The sequence below is a fragment of the Microtus pennsylvanicus genome, chromosome 8, assembly GCF_037038515.1.
Source record: "Microtus pennsylvanicus isolate mMicPen1 chromosome 8, mMicPen1.hap1, whole genome shotgun sequence".
In the NCBI taxonomy this organism is placed as follows: Eukaryota; Metazoa; Chordata; class Mammalia; order Rodentia; family Cricetidae; genus Microtus; species Microtus pennsylvanicus.
The window spans coordinates 56123386-56141811 of record NC_134586.1 but is presented as its reverse complement, the minus strand read 5'-3'; the positions used below and the strand labels follow the sequence as shown (position 1 = coordinate 56141811).

At 49.7% G+C, this 18426-nt stretch overlaps 1 long non-coding RNA gene across 1 annotated transcript; it reads right to left on the bottom strand.

Moving 5' to 3' along the window:
- Positions 1–336: 336 nt before the first annotated feature.
- On the bottom strand, positions 337–17765 carry LOC142855528 (uncharacterized). The gene is made up of 3 exons (XR_012911522.1): positions 17436–17765; positions 3856–4035; positions 337–534 (listed from the first exon to the last, which is right to left on the bottom strand). It is a non-coding gene; the product is annotated as an uncharacterized LOC142855528 (long non-coding RNA).
- Between the last annotated feature and the right edge of the window lie 661 nt (positions 17766–18426).

Below are 18426 nucleotides of genomic sequence, written 5' to 3'. Positions count from 1 at the left end.
ACAGCCACAGGAGTACTGACTATTCTTTGCCAGTACCTTGTTTAGTTTCACCCAAGGCTCAGCTTAACCCCTGGATCCTTTGCATTCTGGGGCCACTTTGTTTGCTGACGTGAACTACTTTGTGAACCACGGCCACGGTAGGAGCACGTGGCTTGTGTGGCTCCATTGCTGCTGGGAGCCTCCCCCTGTAGGAAGCCAGCATGGGGTATTTGTCCATTTTACTGAGAATGTTTATTCTGTGTCACTTTCCCTCTCACAAGCAGCACACATCTCGATGCATGGAAAGCCGCTGCTCTCGCATGCTCACTGTGGCAGTGGCTGCTCATGGCATGGATATGAGTTTATGTCACTAGATCATGTCACGCTGCTTTCCCAAGCCATTGTGCTGACTCCACTCCCCAGCGGGTGAATTAAGGTTCCTTCCTTTCCTTGCTGCTCTGGAACACAGTCCTCCAAGCACGATAGTAGTTACCATCTTCGGAGCAGCTGTGGCTGCTGGCAAGAGGCCCTCAGTATTGGGCCTGCTGACTTTCCCTATAAAAAAAGAGATAGTGGGGAGGTTGTCACACGTCACCTGATGCTCACGGTATCTGGGGCACCGGGCAGACCGAGTGCATGGAGGCGGAAGGTTAATTGATGAGGGGACTCCATGTAGGCAGTGGTTGGGAAGTCCTCACCCACGCTGAAGTGGGACTTTCCCATGATGCAACTGTTTGGGGTGCTCACCAATACTCCTGGTATAAACCCCTCACCCATGCTCTTGTAAACAAACCAAATAAACTCGTTGGTTCACCGAGCTAGACTTAAGTAGAACCATACTTTGGTACGAGCTTTTTGAGACAGTGTCTCATTTAGCCCAGGATAGCCTGGAATTTATTACATAGATGAGGGTGGCCTTGAGACCCTGCTCCTCCTACCTCTGCCTCCCTTGTGCCTCTGACGCTGCTGTGTGTCACCCCGGACACCACAGCTTTAGTGTGGCTTTAACTTGCTTACCACCATGGACAGTGAGGGACTGATATCTCCTCAAGTGCTGAATGGCTCTCAGCTTTCTTCTGCGACATGTCACTGGGCATCCTTCCTGCATGCCTTCCTCCATGCCTTGTGGATATCTGTTCTTTGTCAGGTGCCTTGGTTACCCTGAACCTTTGCAAATGCATCCTTCATGCTTTTGTCCTACCCGATCCAGAAAGCAGCTTTGCACACATCAGGGTGGGAATTTAATTTTCTGTCCTCTCTATCTAGATAATCAATTGACACACAATCATTTATTTAAAAGTCTGCCATCTGGGACAGAGATGGCTCAGTTGCTGAAGTGTTTGCTGTGCCAGTATAAAGCCCTGGGTCTGACTCTTCAGCGCCCACATAAGCCAGGCACTGGGGAGGTGAAGACAGCTGGGTTCTTGCAGTCTGCTGGCTGGTCAGCAAAGCTGAACCACTGAACCAGGTTCAGTGAGAAGCACTGGTGAGGCAGAGGCAGGCGGATCTTTGAGGTCGAGGTCAACTTGATCTACAAAGTGAGTTCCTAGTATCCAGAGCTGTTACACAGAGAAACCCTGTCTCAAAACAAAACAAAACCAATAATGATAAAACAATAATAGCAATTATTATTTTTATTTGGAGAATTATTGAGGAAGACACTTAGTGTCAGTGTCTGGCCTATACGCATGCATGCACACACACACACACACACACACACACACACACACACATACAAATGTAAAAGAATAAATTAGCCAAAGCAGTATATCCACTCATATGCTTTTCTGGGATCTTGCTGCTCTGTGTCAGGACACAGGGACTGCTTGTTTCTGGTCCCTTGGTCATGGGTGGGTCTCCACACTGCCTGGATCAATAGGATGAGGCCTGATTGTCAAGACTGGATCATAAAAGCTGACACAGCCTCTTCCCAGTGCTCTCCTGGGCTGCTTGGGAAACAGCCTCCAGAAAGTGGGGGGTGTAGCTGCATAGAGGACCCATGTGTGGGTGTCGCAGCTAAGAGCTCAGCTCACTGGGAATCAGCATTGATGCGCAGAGAGGGAGGTGAAAGCAATCTCTCAGCTAACTCCAGCCTCCATCATTCCCATCATCCCCAATGATGCTATGTGTCATGAGTGGCTCCCCCTCACACAAACCCTAGCTGGCAGATCTGGGAACACAGCCGATGTTGCCACTGTTACAGGGGCTGAGCTCTGGAATGTTTGCTAAGCAGTGAACGTGGCAAGGATGGCCATCTGCACACCAGCTACTGTCTCAGTGGACGCAGGGGAAACACCCGTGGCTGGGTCGTCCCTGCACCGGAAGAGGCCAGTGTGTTCTTATGAACTACAATACTTGTATAATCTCAGGCTGGAAGTGCAGCCCAGTGGTCGAGCACTTGCCTACCCCCATAAGCAGTTAATGCAATATAGCAAAGAATGAGTAAGCCTCACTTCTCCAAGTGTCCTGACATCTGGACACTTAGCTGGACACCGAGCTCATCTTCACTGGCCATTTGGTTGTCTGAAAGGTGGACACTCTGATGGGTTTACACCTCTGGAAGCTTGGCTGGACAAGGAGCACACGGCTAATGACATGAGGGTAACAGGGACATAATAGCACCGGCCTGAAGCACCTTTGTGCTATGGCCTGCTCATACCTGAGCCATGCCCATGTTACCAGCAAGGAAACACTTCCATCTGGGCCAGGAGCAAAGCAAGGGCTTCTCAAATGTTTTGGGGAACTCACTGGGGAACAACAGTCCTGGGACCTCATGGCCAGGGCTCAGAATTAGATAGGGGACTCCAGACTCCAGAACACAGGCAGCCTGGTGACCTCAGCAAAGCAGTTGTGCAGCCACTATTGCCAGCTGTGTGAGGGGGTCCTCGAGGGGGTTAGGGACACCTCAGTCCCCAAGGGCAGCGCTGCAGCCCGCCCGTCTCCTGACCCCATGGGTCCCAGACTGAGCAGGCTGGCTTAGCCTTGGTCTGCACTGGAAAAACTGCTTCAGCACTCAGCTCACGACAGCAAGTGCAGCTGAGAACAAAAGATGGCAAATCCTCCCGGAGGGACTTTCTCACGGAGGGAGGCCCAGGGCCAGTGTGGGCTAGTGGCAGCAGGCCAGGCCAGACTGGGGCCTGCAGAGAAGCTGCCGCCTATGGGGGAGGGATGGGCTGGGGGTTGTTTTCAATGAATGGTCAGGCGAGCCTGGGAGACAGGATCCTGCAAGAGCAGGGGCCTCCTGTCAGCAGAGACATCTCTGACCTAGACAAAGGAATAGAGAGACCGGTGGGTTTTCACAGAGCAAGCAAAGGCTCTCTCTGGTCAGTCACTGTAGGGCCCTTGTATCCCCAGGCGTGCTGGTTCCTGACAGGAGCACAGGAGTCCACTTTACCGTGGAAGGGTCCTTGTGGGTCTAGGCATGGTTTCAGTAGTGCAAACGATGGACTTGTTACCCACCATGGTAGGTTTTCGTCCTAGCTGAACTTGTCAGGTCTCAACGCCATGACCTTAATCAGGGTCCCTTCTTATAGAACCAGTCAGTGTGAATGGAGGCGCGTTCCTAAATTGCCCTGCATCCCAAATGCCCAGTGCCTTAGGAACCTGTAACACAGCTCCATGTCCCTTCTCCAAGGTCCCCTCCACTGACCTCTCCTGCCTGTGACTGGTCCATTTCCAGAGCTGCCTTTCCCATTCTTCCAGGTTCCCCAAGCCAGTGTTTCATTGGGTGGCTAATCCTCCCTTCCCCACATTCCCAGAAGATAAAATGGAGATGGGGGGAGGACTCCCCAGGCCAACTCGAACTAATTCTTCCCTGGTGGATCCATGGGGCAGCTTACAGTCAGACTAAGCTCCACCCGTCTTCCAGCGGCTCACCTTCCTGATAGAGGCCCAGGGTTTTGTTGCCTTTATAAATAGTTTCTTATAGGGGAGGCATTATTATCTTCCTTTTAAGAGCCTGGGTCCTGGTTTCCAACAATGTGGGTCCAAATCTTGACTCCATGGTCTTCTATCTGTGTGGCTCATGATGAGTTCATTAACCGTTCTGTGTGATCTCTGTAATAGATTAAAACAGTCCTTTACCAGGCTATGCAACTTGATGTTCCTCACGCACTCAGAGCAGAGCCACTGGTGAGCAATGATCTGCTAAGGACCCTGGTGAGGAGCCACCTTGAGGCCGCCCTCCCCGAAATGTCCTTAGCACATGATAGACACCCCCGCCTCCGGCCTCTTGGATCTACCCACCTCCTCCATATTCTCCTCCTGGTGAGTCAGCTTGAGAGATTTTCAGGAGACCTGGGTGGACCACGCCATTACCCAGAAGTCTCGGCTCACCTCGAGTCACATCCTCCCTGGAGCCCACAAAGTCCAATGTTTGCTCTTTTCTGACTGTCCTCTGGCTGCTCAAGGTCACACTAGCCTCCCTTCTGCTTCTTTATCACACCAGACTCGCTGCCCCAGGACCGTTGCTCTGACTGTAGCCTCCTTCCCAAACTCCCCTTCAAGACTTCTGCCACCTTCTGGCTAAACAATCTTCTGGTTCCCCAGCACCACCATTCTGTCTCTTGTCTTGTTGCTTCCATCCTGTCTGACATCACATCCCTGGCTGTCTGGGATGCACAGAAGCAGACCTGCTTCCTGCTTCTTACCTTCTCGTGTAGCTCTCTCAAGGGTAAATATGCTTGCCTGCTACATTCTCTGGTGGGGCTGATGCCCCCCCCCCACAGCCTGTGGCATGGCAGAGACTGAACTGGGAATGTCATGGCTATCACCTAGGGATGCAGACCCCCTGTCCTTTAACAGTCTCTGGGGTAGGGCTGAGTACCACTTAACTGTCCTCCTTGGGGCTGGACCTGAAACAGGACCGCCTATGACAGACAGCGGGTGAGTTGGGATCTGCACCCTAGATGCTTCCCTGCAGACACGTGCTTGGGCACAGACACTGAAGGTCACAGACCTCAGTTTCTTTAGAGCTCTTGGTGCTCAAGACTCCAGATGTTTCCAACCAGATGCCCAAGGCTGTGTAAAAAACACCTTGAATCAGCCAGAGGCATAGAAGAGAGCCCCAGTCAGAAGACCAGGTGAGGGACTATTTCCAGGTGGGTGCAGACATCTGGGTTCTAGAGAGAATGGCTGAGGGTGGCCAAGGAGGCTTGCAGTTAGATACTCCTCCAAGAGTTGCGGCGGAGGCAGCCCTGCATTGTGCCAGGACTGCTAGTGATTGCCAGGGCTGTAAGAAGAATGGGAGTTGGCCAGGGCCCCGGTGCATTCTGGTACTACTCAAGCGAAAAAAGCAGGAGCCATTTAACCCACTTCTGTCTCAGGGACCCTCACATCAAGACTTGTGAATCAATGGGGCTTTTTTTAATTTTTAATTTTTTTTTGAGACAGGGTTCCATATTGTAGACAAGGCTGGCCTCCAATTCACAGAGACTCTGTTGCTGCAGCCTCCTGAGTTCTAGAATTACAGATATAAACCCTCTGACCTGGTCTTCACTCTCTTCCTCTCCTGTCAGATGCGTCAGAAGCTTGATGTACATGGTCTCTGATGGGGCACTCACTGCCTGTTTGCAGCAGCGAAGGCAACACCAGCAGGAGGCGCTGGTGAGGCAAGTGTGGATCCTCCCACAACACAGCCACCCAGGAATTGCCTGAATAACCATGCAGGATAATCTCGCTAATGGGGACAAGCAAGACATGTCACAATCACTGGGTCTTAAAATGGACACGCTTGGGGTCTGGCGAGATTGGTCAGCTTGTGCAGGGCTGGAAATACATGTTTGAGTCCTGGAATCCATGCGAAGGTAGAAGCAGAGCTAGCACCACGTGTACACCATGGCATGCATGTGCACCCTCCCCCTTAACAATAACAGTGCATTTGTTTGTGGTTTTCTTTGCAAAGCTTTGGCTGACCTGGAATTCGCTCTGTAGACCAGGCTGGTCTTAAACTCAGTCCTAGTGCTGCGATTAAAGGCCTGCCCCCCCCACCACCACCACTTGGCAACCGTAAATTTTTTTAATGGACACACCATTTGGGCCAGCATCTCTAGGGAATGGCCCCTGTGGTAGCCTTGGCAGTAGAAGCAGAGAAGATGGGCTTTTCTTGTGTACCCTCTCATGATTGACTGAGTGACTCTGAGCCTCATATAACCACTCCTGCTCTGGAAGCCAGCTCATGTGTCACCATCCTGGCAGCTGGAACACTGGCAGGGTCCTCTGGTGCCCTCCTCAGGCTCCACCCACACTGGCACAGGCTTCGGCCTTTGAGCCAGCCTTGCCTAGGGACCTTTGCGCGCCCTAGGCTCCTAGCCAGGACTCTTCTTGCTGGACCCTCCGCCTGGCTAGGCACTTGAATCCTTTAGATCTCTATACAAAGTCCATTCTCGGAAACACCTGTCACGTTCTGTCCTGTCCTGTCTGCCTGTCTATAGCACAGCCATGCCCATCATGACAGACAGGGCTAAGCATATGTGAGGGCTTCAGAGAGCTGTGCTGGCTCGCTAGGCTGTCCTCTCTCCAGACTTTGGGGCAGGGCCTTACATGTGGCTCTATCAAACACCTGTCTCCTGTACCATCACCCCAATCCCCAGACCCAAAGACTGAGCAGTGGGGCACCAACCCAAGTACCCCTCCCTTCGGGCTGTCCTCACCTCTGGAGTGCTGATTCTTGTCCCCAACCTCAACAGTCTTCCCCATTGCCTTGAAAGGTTCCATAGGACTCCTTCAACCTGACAGCTGCAGCTAGGTGTCACTGACCCCAGGGGACAGTTCTGTCCCGGAAGCAGGAGCGTGTCACCCTCTGCAGTCTGGACTGGGTCCCTGCTTCTCTGTGTGCTCTTTAGACTCCCAGTTCCTTGTCTGAGACCTGAGGTGTGACACACCTGCCCTGTAGCACCTGGCACAGCCTGAGCGCATGAGGAAAAAGCCTCTTTCTGGGGAGGTCAGTGCTCGCTGCCATGACTTTAGAGTATTATACAACCCCAGTCTCATGCTGGCCTGGATTACTGAGTCCTCTGTGCCTCTGGCTCAGGCCGTGTTGTCGATCAGCAGGAGGCTCCTCTGTTCATTCAGGTGGGAATCTCCTGACCTCACACATCCTAAGGCAAGATCAAAGGGGAGACAGGCAAGCCAGGCGTGTCCAGTCTGTACAGGTGAGATTCTGACTTTGGCCTGGGGTAAGATAAAATTCCAACTACTCAGAAGAGGTTTCATCACCTGGTCTCATAGGCTAATTCCTTGTGGGAAGACAATGGGACAAAACACACACAGGACTTTGATGCAGAGGGATTCTTTTTTTCTCAGCAGATGCCAAAGGCAGAATCCATGGCTGTATTTGGCTTTAGAAATGTAAACAAATTCTGCTATTTCAAAAGCATGTTGGGCACAGATAAGACTGGGTTTAGGTATCTCTGGGTAAGATACCTAAAAAGTCTGGATACCGGATCTGCAAGGGGCTGCACACAGGCCCTCCCTAGGGACTCACGATGTTAGTCAGGAGCAAATGAGCACTTGGGGATGTGCATCTAGCAATTACGGGGGCGCAGAGCAACACGGTGACATGCTTTCACTTGTAAGATTGGCCATCAGCTGTCACGCTTTTACTAAGCCATGGCCCTGAGAGCTGACACAGTCCCAGAGAAGGAAGCCTGGAGCCCGCTGGGGCAGGGACCTGCAGGACTGGAGATCCTAGAGAGCAATCGAGACACAAACGTCACAATGAAAAACCCTTGGTTCACTGTCCTGTTCTTCAAATTCTGCTTTAAGAAGCAAGATAGAGGCTGGGAACGTGATTCAGTGTTTGCCTGCCTGTTATACGGAAAGCCTTGGGTTCCAGCCCAGCATTGTATAGACTGGGCATGATGGCTCATGCCTGTAATCCTAGCAGTGAGGTGGTAGAGGTCATACAAGGTCAGCCTCAACCACACCATGAGAAGAAAAGACCAGTCTGAGCTACAAAAGACACTATCTCAAGAGAAATGAGTGGGTGAGTGGGGAGATAGACCCTGAAAGGAAGGCAGGAAAGAGGGACGGAGGGTCAGAAAAGCATTAGGGTGGAACTCAGAACATATGCTTAGGTCAGGTGGCCCTGGCTTCCGTCCCCAGTACACCCCCGATACCAAAGTAAGATAAATATGCAGAAACATACACACCAAAAATATTTATTGCCATTGATGTTGCGTTTGCTGTTCTGGGCACTGGACACTGGGTTCACGCATGCACAGCAGCAGCCTTGACTCTCATCCTCAGCCTCGGCCCCTTCTGTATTTTTCATTTTGAGACAGGGTCTCACTAAGTCACCTAAAGTGACCCTGAACTCACTCGGTAGACCAGGCCTCCGCCTCCACATAACTGGGATGACAAGCCTATGCCTGCAGGTCTGGCTTTTTATTATAATTTTATATGTGATAGTAAAATCGAATTTTCTAAATTGAACTTGAGGAATCACTTTTAACCTCCAGTAGCTCATTGTGAGGATTTTGAATGCTCCCAGCCCAGCCTAGAGGGACAACATGTGTCTGAGGCCATATGTCACTCATCTGCATGCATCTGCTGACATCACCTTGTACTCGATAAACACATAATTACCACATAGCAAATACAAAGGAAATATCTACTTAAAAATAAGTCTACAAGCTGGGTGGCAGTGGCGCACGCCTTTAATCCCAGCACTCAAGAGGCAGAGGCAGGAGAATCTCTGTGAGTTGGAAGCAAGCCTGGTCTACAAAGAGTAGTTCTAGGACAGGCTCCAAAGCTACAGAGAAACCCCGTCTTAGAAAAAACAAACAAAGAAACAAAAGGTCTACAGCTAAGTGAATGAATCTACTTCTATCGACAACTAGACTATTATTTATTGTCAAGATTTATTCTTATTTTACATGTACGGGTGTTTTGCCTGCACGTATATCTATGCACCAGGTACATGCCGTGCCTTCAGAGGCCGGAAATAGGCATTGGATTCCTTGGAACCAGAGCTATAGGTGGTTGTGAACCTCCATGTGGGCGCTGAGAAATGAACCCAGGACCTGTGCAGGAGCAGCCAGCAGCCAGTACTTTACCGCTGAGCCATCTCTTTAGCCCTGCCCAATGTCTTTGATTAGAATTTTTAAAAAGTCTCCAAAGCGGAGCTCTACCTTCAAAATGTGCCTCTTTTGTTATGCAGTAAGAAAACTTAACAATGGTGTGACCATCCACATTTCCTTTTCTTTCAATACGTGCTTGTATTTCCTGACATTTTGAACAATAAGAAAGTGTGTGTGCGTGTTTAAGACAAATTTCTTGATCTGCCTCCAGAGTACATGATTTCTGGCGTATGGCACCAGGCAGGACAATATTACTTCTACACTCATAAAAAAAAGGGCTATTTAAAAATAACATATAAATAACTCTTATATGATTTTTTTTTAAAAAAAACAGTAAAACTCTCTTACTGGTTCTATTTTTAAGTAGGCATGCCCATTGTAGGAACACGCAGAAATGCGAGAGGAGGCGCTGGAGTGATGACTCACGCCGAGATCTCAGTGTAAATATTGGGTAACGTCACTGGTACAAGTTGCTGAACCTCTCGTTCGTTTCTGCTTTTTTTTTCTTTAGGTAGAACTGCATAGAGTTTGTGTCACAGTTTTTCCTTCTTTTCTTTCTTCCCCCTCTCTATCTCTCTTTCTCTTTTGAGGCAAGATCTTATTAGTAGCCCTGGCTGGCCTTGAGCTCATAGCAATCCTCCTGCCTTAGCCTCCCACTTGCTGAGATTACCGGCCTGAGCACCCAGGACAGGCTCACATATTCTTTTCACCTTAAGCTTTATAAAATGGTCTTTTTAAACTGTGAATTAAGTTGACCATGAAGGTTGGAGATGAGGCCCTGAGTTCCATCCCTGGTGCTTTAAAACAAACAAAACATCTGTCTGAGGTGACAAGCAACAGTCTACTGCACACACAGGCCACATCCAATGAGAGGGTCTGTTGTCATTTATTTTGTTTTTTGATGAGCTTCTAATACTTCTCAAATGGCAGGGAAAATATGTTTGCTGGAAAACTAACAGAACACCTGGTCATGTCTTCAAGTTGGTTCCTGATTGTAGACCTGTGGCAGCTACTTGCAGAGCATAGGTGGGCTGTGGAAACACTGGTTTAACCCGGTTTCAGTGTCCTCATTTTAAAAGAGTTAGAGTAAGAGTCTGGCTTTCTTCAACCAGAAGCGAGGTTAAAGTCACCCTGAGCAAGAAGCGACCTGCATACCCTGCCCCTCCTCTGCCTGAGCCAGTACTGGAACTCCCTTTAGTATCTGAGAGATGGCTAGTGTAGGGCTGGAAGGGGGAGTAGCCATCTCCAGATCTCCAGGGTTCCCTCCTCAACAACTCCAGGACACCCTTCAGCCCCTTGAGAGCTGGTGTTACGAAAATTCTTTCCTCAGAGACAGAAACACCTACTGCACCTCTTAAGGTCCTACAGCAAACGGAGGAGTAAGGGCACCAAAGTTCACTCTGGAGAACCTATAGAGTATGGGTGAGGGGTTACGGGCAGGAGCAGCCACACTTCAAAGGTATCTATTAGGTGTGTCTAATTTTAAAGGTCCGCAGCCATCAGGGATGATGATTCTCCAATGACTGTGTGGATGGAGGCCCTTCCCCACCTCTATTCTCCAGCCCTTCCCCAGGTCACTTGCCAGTCAGGGCAGAATTGCCTATGGCTAGCTGGGAGGTGGGACTGGCTACTCTGGCTAGGATCCCAGGACCCTCCCCGCCCTCCCTCCATGAGGCAGCATCAACAGTCAACAAGCCCAGCTGTGGTCATCTTTCGGCAGCTGGTGTGGCTGATTTGATGAAGATGGCAGCACTTTGGCTCTGCTGGGCTTACAGAACAGGTGGCCAGACGAGGTTGGTGGGAACTTCAGCCCGAGGTTGGCATGGCAGACCTATGTTAAGTCTCCCTTCAGTCAGGGAGGGGAGATTCACTGTCGCCAGGTGAGGCCCATGCTATATGGCTCGGGAGGGCATGCTGGGACCTAGGGTGGCATTTGGAGGCATCTTCAGTTCTGACCGAGACTTCAGCTCCTCCCCAGTAGGTCAAGCAGGTCTGGGCTCAGGATTCTTCTCCTGTCACCCACATGTCATTGCCATGTGAGTCCTCAAGCAGACCCTGCCAGTCAGGCTTTGGGCTGAGTTTTCATGGTACCGTCACACTTTACGCAGACAGGAGCTCACTCCTGTCCTGATGGTGCCAGCTCCTCCTATGGACTCTTATGCCCATGCCTTTAGGACAGCACCAACGTCCTAGGGACACTGGGTTGGAGAAGTGAGGCAGAATCTGTCAAGCATTGGGACCGAGCTGGCATAGAGGACACACCTCTGTTGGCCCTTGGCCCTGTACCTGGCATCTGATGGGCACTCAGGAAAGTGACTTATTGTATCAACTGGGGATTCGTACAAGCTTCTCAGAAAGAACTCGGAGGCTCTGTCAATGACCTGGGGTTGTATTTCCTGCCTACTACCTCCTGTCTGCCACTGCCAGCACAGCTCCCTGAGTCCCACAGCCCCATCCTCTAGCTTCTCCAGAGTGGAAGATAAAGAGGCTGCTACTGCATTTGACTACAATGCTGTTGTGCAATGTGCAGCCCATCCCACCAGGCTAGCTGGGAGATAGGTGACTAGGAACAGACTTGGTCCCTCATGGGCAGACCCTCCTCAGACACAGCAGGATCCCCTCCCGACAAACTCCCCAAAGTAGAAAATGCACTGAATACCCCTACTATATGGAGCAGTCTCACTCAGCAACGCAGCATGGCACACTGTACACAGCGCCTGTATCTAGAACCCTGCACACAACACTCTCTACATAATACCCCGCAGCATCTGTACCCAAGTACCTTATACACCCTGCATTCAGCACCTCACATAAATCACCCTGCACACAACCCCTGCCCCTGCATCACAGCCTCTGTCAGGCAGCTGACTGGGAACTGTGGTCACTGCTGCTGCCCAGCACCAAGAGAGCATCATTCTGCAGTCCAGTAGCCTGGGAAGGTCCAAAGCCAGAGCTCTACAAGGTGCCACTCAAGCTATCCCAAGGCAAGAACCCTAAGTCAGATCCTTACGCTTCGGAGACTACCGGTAGCCATTAACCATTTGCAACAGAGACTCAAAGCAACGCTTAACGCATCGTGTTTCTGTCACTCTCCTGAGAGCCCCCCTGGTAAAGCAGAAGCCCTGCATGAGCTGTCTACAGTCGTCTCCCCTGGCATCCCCTCCCAGACAATGGCCTTGTCTGCTTAGCCCCTGAGAGTTCTTGTCCCTACCTTCGGAGAAGTACGAGTAGGATAACCCAGAGCTTCCTCCCTCACTTCTGCCAGCTACAGGGGTGTCGAGAGACACGGTCTTTCTTTGGGGTCATTCTGTTAAGAACTAGAAGTTCTAAGAATAGGAGACTGAACGATATTGGCAATGCCACCATGGGAGACAAGGATTAATTAACGAACACACTAATTAATGGATCACTACAAATGTAGAAAAATGCTTAGGAAAAGAGGTACTAGCTATAAAGAAGGTCGGGTAAATGTCAGCTCTGACCTAGGAATATAGAGGTGACTGGGAAAAGGAAGCAGTGGTGCAAAGGGCCTGAGGTCAGTGGAAGTGGAGCACACTCTGGGCCCTAAGAAGCCTTTTGCAGAGGTCTTGGGTTCAGTTCCCAGCACCCACATGGAGGCTCACAACCATCTGTAAACTCCAGTTCCAGGGGATTGGACACCCACTTCCAGCCTCCATGGGTACTGCATGCACATGGTGCATAGACATACATGTTGGCAAAACACCCATACATGTGAAATAAAAATAAATCTTTGCAATAAATTAGTCTAGTTGCCTATAGAGTAGATTCGTTAACTTAGTTGTAGACCGACTCTTTAAGTACATAGTTTATTATTATTTGCAATGTAGTAATTATGCATTTATTGAGTACAGGGGGATGTCAGCAGGCACATGCAGATGAATGACACATGACCTCAGACACTTACTGTCTATCAGACCTCTATACACTGGGTAGTTGTAGTCCCTGCGACTGGCTTACAGGAAGGAGCTGTGGCCCCAACTCAAAAAATTCTACTTGGTTCCAGGCGCTTTTCTAAGGTTTGGTATGTAATTCACTCAATTCCTGAGCAAGCCACAGAATGGCTCCCTGCATTCATTCTGTCCTCAGAGAAGCAGACGCCCTGGGGAAGGACCTGTGGGAGTGTACAGGGGCAATGTCTGGGAGACTCAGGAGAGAGAGGAGTTAACTGTAGCAGAACAGCACCAGCCAGGATGCAGGGCTGATAGACAGGAAGCCTCCGACGGTAGCGTGGCCTGGAGAGTACTGGGCAGGGAACCCCAGCATCACAGTTCCATCCGGCGTCTGGGATCCCTGCACCCAGCAGGAACAGCAAGGCAGCACCCAAGTTCTGTCCCCAGCTGGGAAGCTAGGAGAGACCGTGTGGGTTCCAAGGGTGCATCTCCTCAGGCTCTGATTGACAATATTCCCATAGCCCTCTGCACAGGGGCTCTGAATGATTTTCCTCCAGGGTCCAGACACCTCAGGGTCATTCTCATTTTCAGACAGGAATGGAAGGGTTGCGACTTGCCTGGAATCGTACACCCAAGGCTCAGGAGCAGGGCTTGAAATGAGGCGGAACACCCAGACCCTTGTTTTGCTACCCATATCAACTTCCTCCCTTAGGTGGGGCAAGAGGCCTGTTGGCATGGATGTAACTGATTAGAGCTTTGAACATCAGGGTCACTTGGACAGGGGCTTGTTTTGTGGCTGTCGGCTGAGAATTACCAGCCACCAGGACTCTTGGGCTGCCAACCCCTGTGGGGGTGGGGCCCGGCAGTGTGCAGTGTGGCCTCAACCTCCCTTGGGTAACTGGACTGGGATTACTTAAATGGCTGCAGGTGAGGCAGCTTTAGGAGAGCTGTTTACCCAAGGGACTCAAGAGTCAAGAACTGGATGTCTCTCCCAATGCTTATGTCATGATACTAACTCCAGTCCTTCAGAAAGCCTGTGTTCTGGAAACAGGACCTTCAAAGATGGAATTAAATTTTTTTTAAAAAAAAAAGCCACTGGGATAGAATTCTTAGGAGAAGAGATCAGGACACAGACAAACACAGGGAAGATCATACAGGAACTGGGTGAGAAGAGGGCCATGTCTCCAAGTCAAGGAGGAAGGCCTTGGGAAACCTTCCCTGTGACACCTCGTCCTGGACTTGCAGCTTCATGCTTGCTCATGCTGTAGCGAAGTGAGCTGCCAGGGAAGCAGGCATCCCACGCAAGACAAGCCCTGGCCAGTACCCCACGGGACTCCTGCTGAGCCCACCTGCATTGCTTCAGAGGTCTGCCTCTGCAGGAACAAGCCAGCAGGATGAGATCCCCGTTGGCAGTAGCTGTCAGGGGGAGGGCTGCAGATTTGGGGGTGCAACTGGATCTGTGAACATGTGCATGGGAGAGGAAATGAAGCTATGCTAACCAGGAGAATGTCAATCCAAGATACACGTCCTTTATTTTATTATCCGTGAGTAGGTGTGCTTGCGCGTGTGTGCTGTGTCGGGAGATCAAACCCTGGCCCCACAAGTCAGGCAAGAACTCTATCTCCAGTCCAAATCCATGACCTTAAAGAGCTTGTTGACTTGTGGGAAAGATGGACAATGACACATAAGTAAAAACTAGAAAACCAGAACCATGAAATGAGATGAACCAAGGCCAGAGATCAGAGAGCAGGGCAGACTCTTTCAGACCTGGCGATCAAGAAAGCCATGGGCTCATGTGACATTTGAGCAGAGGTCTGAACAGGAGAAATCTGGCCATAAAGATATCTCAGGAAATAAGGAAACAATAGAAGAATATGTGCCTGACAAGGAGAACGACTTCTATTTTCCTGTTAAAAGGATATACCTGAGTCTGGGCTCAGTGATAGAGCTCTTACCTTAAATGCACTATGCACCAGATTAAATAGCAACTATTAAGGGGAGGAAAGTATAGCAATTCTAAAGCAACAATAAAAAAGGAAAAGTAGAGAAAGAAGGACTCTAAAATCAAATATATCTTGATAAAACGTATGAAATTTGCGAGAAAACATGAGGAAAATATCAACACCCCCAGAGGACTCAGTACTAGGCGTTTTTACAGGCAAAGCCATATGATACTCAAATAACATGTTTTGTTTGTTTTTTGTTTGTTTGTTTTTCAAGACAAGGCTTCTTTGTAGCTTTGGTGCCTGTCCTGGAACTAGCTCTTGTAGACCAGGGTGGCTTTGAACTCAAAGAGATCAGCCTGCCTCTGCTTCCCGAGTGCTGGGATTAAAGGCATGCCTTACCACTGCCTGGCTCAAATAACATATTTTATATCCATTTATTTCCTTTTAAAAGCAATGTAAGTTTTTCTATTAAAGGGTTATTTAAAATTAAAATACATGATGCTAGGGAGATGGCTCAGAATTTAAAAGGACAGGCTATTCTCGCAGAGGACCTGGATTTGATTCCCAGCACCCACATGGTGGTTCACAACTGTCTGTAACTCCAGTTCCAGGGATCTTACATCCTCTTCTGGCCTCCATGGGCACTGCATATATGTGCACATAGAGAACATTCATACACGGAAAATATAAATAAGTCTTTTTAAATTAAGCTTTCAAAAATGAGGCTGAGCTAGAGAGCCTGCGATCTATATCAATACCTTGTTTCAAACAAAAACAAACAAAAAACAAAAACCCTGCAAATTTGAAGAAATAAAAGTCATTCCACTGCCAAAGATTGTTCTTAAAGTTTAAAAGACTGCCAGAGACTAGGAGCTCGACACCCTCTCTGGCCTCTTCTTTCTTTTTTCATTTATTTATTTATTCATTTATTTTTATTGTTTGAGACATGGTTTCTCTGTGTAATAGTCCTGGCTGCCCTGGAACGTGCTTTGTAGATCAGGCTAGCCTTGAACTCACAGAGTTCTGCTTGTCTCTGTCTCCCAAGTGCTGGGATTAAAGGTGTGCGCCACCACCACCCACTCTCTGGCCTTTTCTATGAGGCATTTCTTTGAATGGGTGGTGCATGGGATGTTTCTGCTGCTGAGAGATCTCTGCCCCATCCAGGTCTCCCGTGGAGAGTTTCTATTGCCTGGTTGTCTTTTCCTTCTCTCTAGCGAGTGTGGAAATGGAGCATCAGGGAGAGCTCGCCTAGCAAGCCTGAGACCCTAGCATCTAGCTCCAACTCTGAAAATAAGCAAATAAGTCCTTCCTTCTGTATGTGGGAGCTTTTCTTTCTAGATGGTGGAAAAAGAGGGTACACCTATAAAAAGGCACAGGCTAAGAGATTGGATAAGAAATCAGGATCCAACATTCTGCTGTTTACAAGAAACACACCTCAACCACAATTACAGATATCTGCTCTCAGTAAAGGGTTGGGAAAAGGTTTTTCAATCAAATGGACCTAAGAAACAAGCGGGTGTGGCTACACTAATTTCTAACAAAATCGACTTCAAACTAAAATCAATCAGAAGAGATGGAGATGGACACTTTATGCTCATAACAGGAACAATCCACCAGGATGAAGTCTCAATCCTTAATATCTATGCCCCTAATATAAAAGCACCCACTTATATAAAAGAAACATTGCTAGAACTCAAGGTAGACATCAAACCCCACACATTAATAGTAGGAGACTTCAACACTCCTCTCTCACCAAAGGACAGGTCAATCAGACAGAAGCTTGTTTTGTCTCTTACAAGAAAATTGTTCTGATTTCCCAGAGGACCAACTGTCCCGTTTAGGGTAAATCCCTGGGACCCTGTTTAATTTCTTTTCTGTGTGTGTGGGCTGAATATGCATGTTGGGGGCGGGCACACATCACATATGTATGCGTGCAGGCAGAGGCCTGACGCTGACATTTGGTGTCTTTCTCTGCTTCTCTCCACTTTGTTCATTGAGGCAGGGTCTCTTGCCGAGCCTGGAGCTCACCGATTCCAGTTGGTCCAGCAGCCAGCTTGCTCATGGCATCCTGCCTTTGCGCCCGTGTCCTAAAATTACAGGCTTCTGCATGGTGTTGGCCATGCAAACTCTGCTTCTGAATATCTAGAAATCTCTGTGCAGCTTACATTCTTTGCAGGAGACAAGAGAACAAAGAATAAAGTGAAACTTTTTAAAAAATTAGAAGGTAGTAAGTATCCAGAACTGTTAAACGGGATAGGAAAAGAGGGGAAGGAAGAGGTAGTGCAAATGCAGGCTCACCTGGAAGGTACCTATCACTTACAAACCCTGGAGGAGAGAGCCACGTTGAGTGTTGGGGTCAGAGCATACCCAGGCAGAGGGAACAGCATATGCAAAGGCCCTGAAGTTTGTGCCTGGTAAGTTGGCGACCATGTGGCTGGAGTAACATGAGCAAGAAGACGGGGTCAGGGGAATGAAAGGGACCCAAGAGAGACTGAGAAAGCTTGGGTTGTATATACTACCTGTGAGTGAGCTTCCAGAAGGTTCTGAAGCAAGGGGGTCTAATCTGACTCAGGGTTAGGCAAAATGCCCTAAGCTGGTCATGGGTTTCTGGACAGCTGGGGCATCTTCCCCCTGGGCCAAGGCTGCTCAGCTACACCCTTGCTGTTGAGCCTTTGACCTTTGGCTGCACTTCTCCCTAGGGGGTGCGAGACATTGGACAGAGTGAGAAGAATGCAGAGCCCAGCGTAGGCAGTGCAGTGGAGAAGTGTGCTGGCCCAGCCTGACCCTGCCCTGAGCGGACGAGCTGGGATCAATCAACTTTACAGACTAGCCAATGCCACCTGCTTTGCTTGCTAGCCCTGGCTGCAGAATGCCCCAGTCTCAGGGGGTACCTTGTCTAAGATCAGAAAGTTGATGACCAGCGGCTTATGATGAGCACAGGCTGTCTCAAGTGCTCTGGTTAAGACTCAGTTTAACTGGTGGGTCGTTCGCAGTGACCTGGAGGGCCCCCAGATCCTTGATTAAGGGGGCCCAGACCCGCTGGCGCTACAAATTCTGTCTCCAGCACAGACAGCTGGGAGAAGAAGGGGGGGGGGCGGTTGGCCACCTGCCAGTACCAGGTAAGAAATGCCACGAAGAAGGTCTATCCAAATGTCCTAGGTGTTCGTAAGAAGCTCCCTAGGCAGACACACCTGGCTTTGCCTGGTCCTCTATCTATGAGTGGCTAGGAAGGCCCGTGCTCTCTCTCAGCGGGTTTCTTCATGCTGGCTGAGGAACCAGGTATAGTGTGGGTTAAAGGGCACAGCAGGGTACCCAGCTCCCTCTGCTCACGTGTTTTCTAAGGCTTCACTTTCCTCATTAAGTCGTGTAAGAGCGGCCCAGGATGGCTTGGGACTGAAGTCTGGAACTCCCTCTGCAGATCGGGAGCACCCTGCAGTCTTTGAGGAGGCGCCCGCACTGTCACAAGCCTCCGCGGACAGTCAGTCGCAGAGGCCTAGGGCAGCGCAGCGA